The sequence below is a fragment of the Mastomys coucha genome, unplaced genomic scaffold (genome assembly GCF_008632895.1).
Source record: "Mastomys coucha isolate ucsf_1 unplaced genomic scaffold, UCSF_Mcou_1 pScaffold11, whole genome shotgun sequence".
In the NCBI taxonomy this organism is placed as follows: domain Eukaryota; kingdom Metazoa; phylum Chordata; class Mammalia; order Rodentia; family Muridae; genus Mastomys; species Mastomys coucha.
In genome coordinates this window covers 23301770-23309461 of record NW_022196893.1, presented here as the reverse complement: position 1 = coordinate 23309461, position 7692 = coordinate 23301770, and the positions used below count along the sequence as shown (strand labels likewise).

The 7692-nt window shown below is 39.6% G+C and overlaps 1 long non-coding RNA gene across 1 annotated transcript in view; it reads left to right on the top strand.

Moving 5' to 3' along the window:
- The window catches only part of LOC116078235, a 28939-nt gene extending 27333 nt beyond the window's left edge, over positions 1–1606 (top strand). Inside the window, exon 3 of the long non-coding RNA XR_004113460.1 lies at positions 1224–1606. This is a non-coding gene — a long non-coding RNA (uncharacterized LOC116078235). The remainder of the gene's footprint in view (positions 1–1223) is intronic.
- The last annotated feature ends 6086 nt before the right edge of the window (positions 1607–7692 follow it).

Genomic DNA, 7692 nt, shown 5'->3' with positions numbered 1-7692 from the left:
AGGCAGGAGGCTGACTTTCCTTGAAGTTTTCGCCTCAAATACCGCCATCACACAAGTGTGCGTGGCAGCTTATGATGTTGTAGCCAATCCTGGTTCCTGTAGCCTATTGTCAGCCACTAAGTTTTACTTCACTAACATCATTGGTGCACATTGTGGCTGATTTTATGCTTTTCCCCTAATATGTAATAAGTATTTAATAAGTAGCAATTCACAGAATGACTACAATGTTTTGCTTTGTTTTGTTTTGTTTTGAGACAGGGTTTTTCTGTATAGTCCTGGCTGTCCTGGAACTCACTCTGTAGACCAGGCTGGCCTCAAACTCAGAAATCCACCTGCCTCTGCCTCCCAAGTGCTGGGATTAAAGGCATGCGCCACCACCGCCCAGCACAATGTTTTTAATTTGATTAAATTCAACATGTGCATTGCCTGACACTCTTAGTAATTTAACTGTAATGAGACCAGTTTTCTCAGTAAGACACAGTTCCCAAATATCATCCAGATAATAATTCTAGTAATCATAAGATGGCAGCAATTCTTAAGATATATCTCAATCTCAGAGATATTAAAATAAAAAAAATAGTTTAGAATTTAAAAACATTCTAACAACCACCACCACCACCTCCTGGTCAAACTGCAACAACAGCAACCAGGAACAGCAGGGACCAGCAGCAGCAGGGACCAGCAGCAAGGTGAGGAGCAGCTACCACAGGCCCTCTCTGGCCTCTCCTATTTATATCCTCTCCAGAGTCTCCAGAATTAAACAGTCTTTGCAGCTGGCAAAGATCACACCCCTGTTAGTGCATGAGGCAAATCATAATCACCTGCCATGAAGCAGCCTCTTATTTTACCACTCCTGGGATTAAAACAAAAGCATAGTTACATAACTGGGTTTTTAAAGTAACCCAAATTCTCATTTATTTCTTTATTTAGTATTTGTTTCAGACTTTCTCTTAGGTGCTTTATATGTATTATCCAACTGGATTCCATGGCATACCATTTGACATCATCTGTGTATCACAAAACATTTAAAATATATAGAGAATATATATTACACATATATGTATAAAATATTATAAGTAATACAAATTGGAGGCAATATAAACATTTCTTAGTGAAAGGGATATTAAATATTTTATTGTATTATGAAGAAACTAAATTATAACTAGTTTTTGTGTTCAAATTTGCTTGTAATAACTGAGGAAGTTTGTACGGTCTTTCCTTAGTGACTCAACTATAAGAAGACCAGACAGCCTTTGTCCTCAGGGAAATATGTAAAACAGGAACAAAATCAGCAGTGTCCCGTTGACCAGAAAGCTGGCAAAAAGATTGGTCTACAGAAGAACAGAGGAGTCTTCACAAAGAGAGAAAATCTATAAGCCTAATATTTTACATAAATGCATTGACAAGTTACTGAAATTCATAGAAATGGAAACTTTCAGATTGGGAAAAAAAGGGTTCTGTGGAAGAGTGATAATAAGACACATACATGCTGACAAAAACATACAGAATGAAGAGTGAGTGGAAAACCCTGTAGAAGACATTCAACTCCTCCATGGCCCACAACACATCACAAAAGATAAAGCAAAAGATGGTAAGAGTTGAAGGACAAATAGGAGCCCTGTGAGTCAATTAAAATTCGTGAATGTGGGAGGGGTTGGGAGAAGGAAATGTGGTGACTTTGATCATAATACATTGTATACATGAATGGAAATGTCAAAAATTAGAAACTAAAAAGAAATATTTAACCTAAATAATACAAAACCCACGACATTGAAACACAACTAGAATATTGATCAAAATTACAATTTTTAAAATCTTTATATGAAAAAGAAGGTGTCAAATCTGTACTGCTTAGTATTATTTTGGATTGTCCAAAGACAACAATAATCAAAGGGAACTACAGAATTCTTTGAGAAAATTTACGAAGCAGCAAAGACTGGCATGCAATGGAAACTATAGATATAGAAAGGAAAGACAATTAGATATTACTATCCTTCTTGATATCTACATGAAATTTGTATTAACATATTACTCAAACAAATGGGCTATATATGAAAATTATCTAGCAGTAGAAACCAGTACAAGATTGGCTTAATGTTGGAAAATCAGCATATGAGTAGAACAGGTTCAGAGTGCTGCCGGCAGAGCAGGATTGCAACAGCAGAAATGCTGCAGCATGCATTGGGCTATTCATGTACTTTTATGAGGCCATGACACGTGTTTTAGGAAAATTCATGAACTTTTATTTGCCCGTGCTTGTTTTTGCTAACATGTGTATTTATTTATGAACTATGCTATAGCTTGTTTTGTGAGGCAGGCAAGCTGGGTGTTTTGTTTTGCTTTCAGAGGGAGCTTTAATTTCTCCCTACCATAACCTCATCTCCGAGAATTACCACCTTTCCCCATATTTCTGATTTTACCACACAAACAAAGCAATCTTCCAGTCCTCCTATTTCAAAGACATTTCTGATAACCTGAGTTGTGAGCCATCCGCTTCTGACCTTTGTTGATTATTTTGACATTTATAATTGATGTCCCTTTTCACCTTGTTGGTTTATGGTTTGACCACACAGCTCAAACCAGAAAATTCCAAGTGAATTATACTTTGAGCAGTAAGAATGTTGGAAGTCTATGCAACCAGTGATACTGCTGAGCAGCTACCAACAGTAACTTCAAGCTCTGGGCTTCTAATGAGGCTGGAAATGTTTCTTGGAATGTGCTTTACATTGCTTACAATCATAAACATCCTAACTCATGTATCATTTCTGGTCAAATCTCAATGCCATCAAGGTAGAACAAGTTTAAATCAATAAGAACCTACTGTGAGATGATGGGATTTAACTGTAACTAGGGGGAAAGGGATGCTGAAGATAATCAAAAGCCTATGACACAGTTGCTTTAGAAAGATGCCAATGGATTATTCTAAACAAATTGCTCAAAGAGGTTGAACCAGAAGATGAATAGAAAGTTATAAACCAAGTACAATTGGGTTGGATAAATTTTTATTAAAGAGGTGAACAAGAACGAAGTCTCTCAAGTAAGGGATTATGTTTCCTCTCCAGAGAATTTTTATATAGCTATTTTAATATAATATTTTAATTTGAGAATGTTCCATATATGCATACAATGTATTTTGATGATATTCAAACCCTACTTCTCCAAGATCTACCCTCTATCCATGCTGACTTTATGTCTTTTGATTTTGTTCACATATGAAGCCCATTGATATCCATTTGTGGGGCTCATGAACTCACCAGTGTGGAGAATAATGCTTGTGGGGATACACTTTTTTTCCAACCTACTTTAATAAACGTTCAACCTTCCCTCTAGCTCACCACCCACCAATGGAAGAGTAAAGTTATTTGGACACAGGGAAGTAGACCTATTTAGAAATAGTTCTTTGGGGGCTAGTCCAATCTTCATTGTCAGGATACCATCAGTTCAGTCCAGCAGCAAACACCAACTACAAATGAGCAGCTGCCATCCAGTCCTCTCTGCAGACACCAGACATGAAATAGCAGCTGCAGTCCAGGACACTTGGCAATAACAACACATGTGCCATCAAGGGCCATTCAATCCAGAAGAAACTGCAAGGCTTGAGGCTGCTGAAGCAGGAAGAAGCTGCAGGAACCTCAGGCATTCTTTGGTAAGTTTCTATGGCAATAACACAAGCACAGCTCAGCAACACAGTGTACGGCAAACCAACACATGTGGGCCATTAGTGAAGATTATTGAGGTGATACAATGCAAATGAATGCTCCAGCTCCCAGTGTCTATGAAGTCATATTTTTATTCCTTCTAAACATCATGGGTCCTTTCATGTGTTTGCTATAGGAAAACATCCTTTCACCTGTGTCTGCTTCAGGAAAACATTCTTTCACCTGTGTCTGTTTTAGCAAAATATCCTTTCACCTGTGTGCTCCAGCAAAACATCATTTGACATAACTGACTTTCAAAAGAAACCAGAAGTTTCCACTTCAACTGCTCTTCTCAGAAGACCTAGGTTTTCAAATAAAAAGCTCAGTACTTCGGCATGTTCTTTGATGTTGTTAGCCAATGGTGTCTGGGAGACTCCCAAAGCAAACACTGTTTGTCATTGCCCTCCTGCACAGCAGAACTTGATGGTAAAATCAATGTGACATACTTTGGCCACAGGATATAGGGAAATTAAATTGGATCTAGGGAAATTAAATTGGATCTAATCAGGAAGCTTCCTCCCTACTAGCTAGCTTTCATAGAACCAAAAGGTGCTACTCTGGCTTCTGGGGAGGAAATGGGCATTCTTGCCCAGCTGTGGATCCTGTGAACTGCAATAATGATTACTGTGGTAAGATAGAGTAATGGATACAATAGCTGCACAAATGTTATGGGGATAACCAACCACTCATGTGGGCTCCTTCCCCCTCAACCTGGAGAGCGAAACTGAAACTATCTCTCAGCCCCAGAACTTTGGATGCCACCTGCGGATGCCTGACTGCCACAGATCAAAGACTGTCCGACTTGCCTTTGAAGTTCCTTCCCTCTGGTCTGTTAGATTGTTTGGTTTCGGTTTGCCCTTGGTTTCGATTCTACCTCTGGTTATTTAAACTCAGTTTTCCCCAAGTAAAGACACACCTTGATACAGCTACTTGGTGTCCATCTCTTTTGTCTCTTTCTCACACGCTTATATTCACAGGTACTCAATAATCTCCAGTCCGAGAACACCCATGGAGTGAGGGCCCGCTGGCTGGTCCCCCACACACTCAGATTGGATTTAAGATATGTCTAGTACACAGAAGCAAAAACAACCATGTAGGGTTTTAAAGAATTCATGATATGTTTCCCATAGACAGTGTTCCATAGACAGTGTATTAGAAATACATCAAAGATGGATGAGAGAAGATAGTGCCAGAAACTGGGTACTATTTCCAGGAACTCAGCAATATTTCTAGGAACCAAGGCCTAGTGCAATGAACTGGACAATATGCCAAGCAGTGGTAAGAAAGTCAAGTTGGAACAAACTGGATAAAGTGTCTGTGGTGGCTTTAGACTGCACCCTTGCATCCTCCCAGAGAACAAGTGAGGCACTTACCTCAAAGAAGCCATTTATAATGTGGCTAGAAATGACTATTTAATAAGTCATACAATGGCATTAAAGTAATTGAAGTGTCACCAAGTAGTTCCTTTCAGACTCTCCATACTGGTGAAGCAAAGAGAAAGGACCGAGAATGCAGGAGAGATTGCTTAGGTTCCTTAGGAAGCTCAGGGTCAGAAGCCTGTGTTAAATAGTAACATTAGCTGATTCATCCCTGAGAGACTGAGCAACCGGACACTGCTTGAGTCTTGAGCTTGAGTGCCTCAACGGTCATAGTAAGCCCCGCAGCACAGGAGTTGTCTCTCACTGGACTGCTGACCACCTGGTGAGTTCTCTGCCCATAAGAATGGGTTCCTCGGTAGTCCTGATTGAGTACCCAAAACATTAGTCCATGATGAAAGTCAGAGAATGCTGGTTCTGATGGCTATGAAAGAGTTAGGAGCAGCAGCAGCAGCAGCAGCAGCAGCAGCAGCATAAATCAAATCAACGGCAAGAGAAGACAAAGCAAGGAATCATCCTCCTCCTATACCCTTACCTTGGCCACTACTAGGAGGTGCTGCCCACAATATGGATGGGTATTTCTGAATCAGATCATTGCAGTCTCTGGGCACTGCAATGACTTTAAAGCAGCTCAAACAGGGGCCAAGGCTCTCCTGTCTCCCTAGAAGTTGTTGCTATTTATATAACCCTAGGGGACAGCATTGTGAGTCTTTGGGGGTTTAAGACCTCTCTGGTCTTGATTTACTTCTTGAATCTTATGGCCCGATGATCAGACAAGAATATTTCAATTAGAAGGAAATAGCTACAGAGGCACAAGCCATTTGTAAACTCACACCTCCAGGAAACATTGTACCGAGACTGAAAATTTTACCAAGTAATTTATAGAACAGAATGTTCACATAGATCTAATTAATCATGAAAAAAAAAAAGAAAGAAATACCTTGTGAGAACTAGATTATTGAGATCCAAAAGGAGAATGTTTTGAAAAAGTTGGTTTTGGTAGAATGTTCAATAATCCCCTGATAATGGTATTCTACAAAAACCTATGAAGCCAGCAAATACTGAATTAGATGGCACAGACTTTGCAAATACAATTAAGTGCACTGAGATGGGGGTCTTGTCTTATATTTACCATTCTTGGTTTCCAATTTAATGGGGGAACTCTCTTAAAGGGGAAATAGAATAATGAAGTTGACTATGGACACGGAGGTAAGTGATTGAAGGGGGTGGCCATGAGCTGGTGATCCCATCAGCTCCTCAGATCTTCAAGAGGGAGGATAGCTTTGAGCATACCTTAAACCTAGAAGTAATCAGTGATAATGATTTAGGATTTCTGTACTCCAAAACTGTCAGTGAATAAATGTGTATTATTTTAAGGCACCAAACTCACGACCATTTGTCACAACATCTGTAAGGAGATGAACACAGTTATCACACAGGAGAACTCTGCTGTGGTTATTGTTTATGTTTGTTTTTGAGATAATTTTCACTGTGTTTGTTGCATATGCTAGTTCTTGAACCTGTGATCTTCCTGCCTCTGTCCCCTGAGTGCTATGATCTCAGGCTCTAGCATTATACAAAATGACCTTAATCTTCCCTTGACTATCACCCTTGCAGGGAAAGGCAAAATTGATTTCATCATTCATGGAGCCAAGGGGTGATAAGGAAAGCATTTTCCAGATCTAAGATAGCACATTGGGTGTCCGTGTACAGCTGCATTTCTATACTGAGGTGACAGCAACTAGGAACGCCACCGAGAGTAGAGAAAGTTTATTTCATTTCTGGTAGTCGATGGTCATTTTTCCTGGCCTATCACTTTTTAAGAAAACATGCTTTAATAGATTTTTTCACTGAGTGATGGTTTACAACTTTTTCAAGTAATTTTGTTTAATTCTGGATTTTTTTCTTGGACACTTAGTATGTGATATTGCTTTATTTAGATATCCTTTTTATCTGTAGATAACTTCATGGGTAGAATAAGTAATTTCCTGCCAACACAGGGGCATATAGAAGCTAATAAGAAATAATTCCTGAGATGGAAACAAAGGTCATGGGTTAAGAGTATGTACTGATTTTTAAAGAGAACTTGAGTTTGTTTCCTGGCTCCCACATTGAGAGTCTCATAACCATCCCCAGGGGACTGATGCTTTCTTTTGTCCTCCTTGGGCACCTGCACACAGATGGCATACACGTATGAGGATACACACTATATACATATGTATATATACATATACATACACACTATATTAAAACATAAGTCCTCAAGCATGTTTAAATGATTTTGGATTACTATAACTCTAGCTAGCCTCTTCTCTAATATCTACCACTGCTCAGTGACAATGTGGTCACTCTACCCTTATAATGCCTCTGGCTTGACCTTTCCATTGTGACAACAAGTCAGCAAACAAGCCAGAAGGGGCCTTTGGATCAGGAGAGACCTCAGGAGAGGGACCAACCAGATTATTCTAGAGGACAAGCATGCTTTCTATGTACACAGTCATCTGCCACAGTTCCTGCGGGATTGACCAACCCATCTATTTATTATGTGGTACTCCTGCCTAAGAAAGAGAGTGAACGTCTGTCTCTGGGAAGTGAGGTCTTTTCCCACAATGCTCATG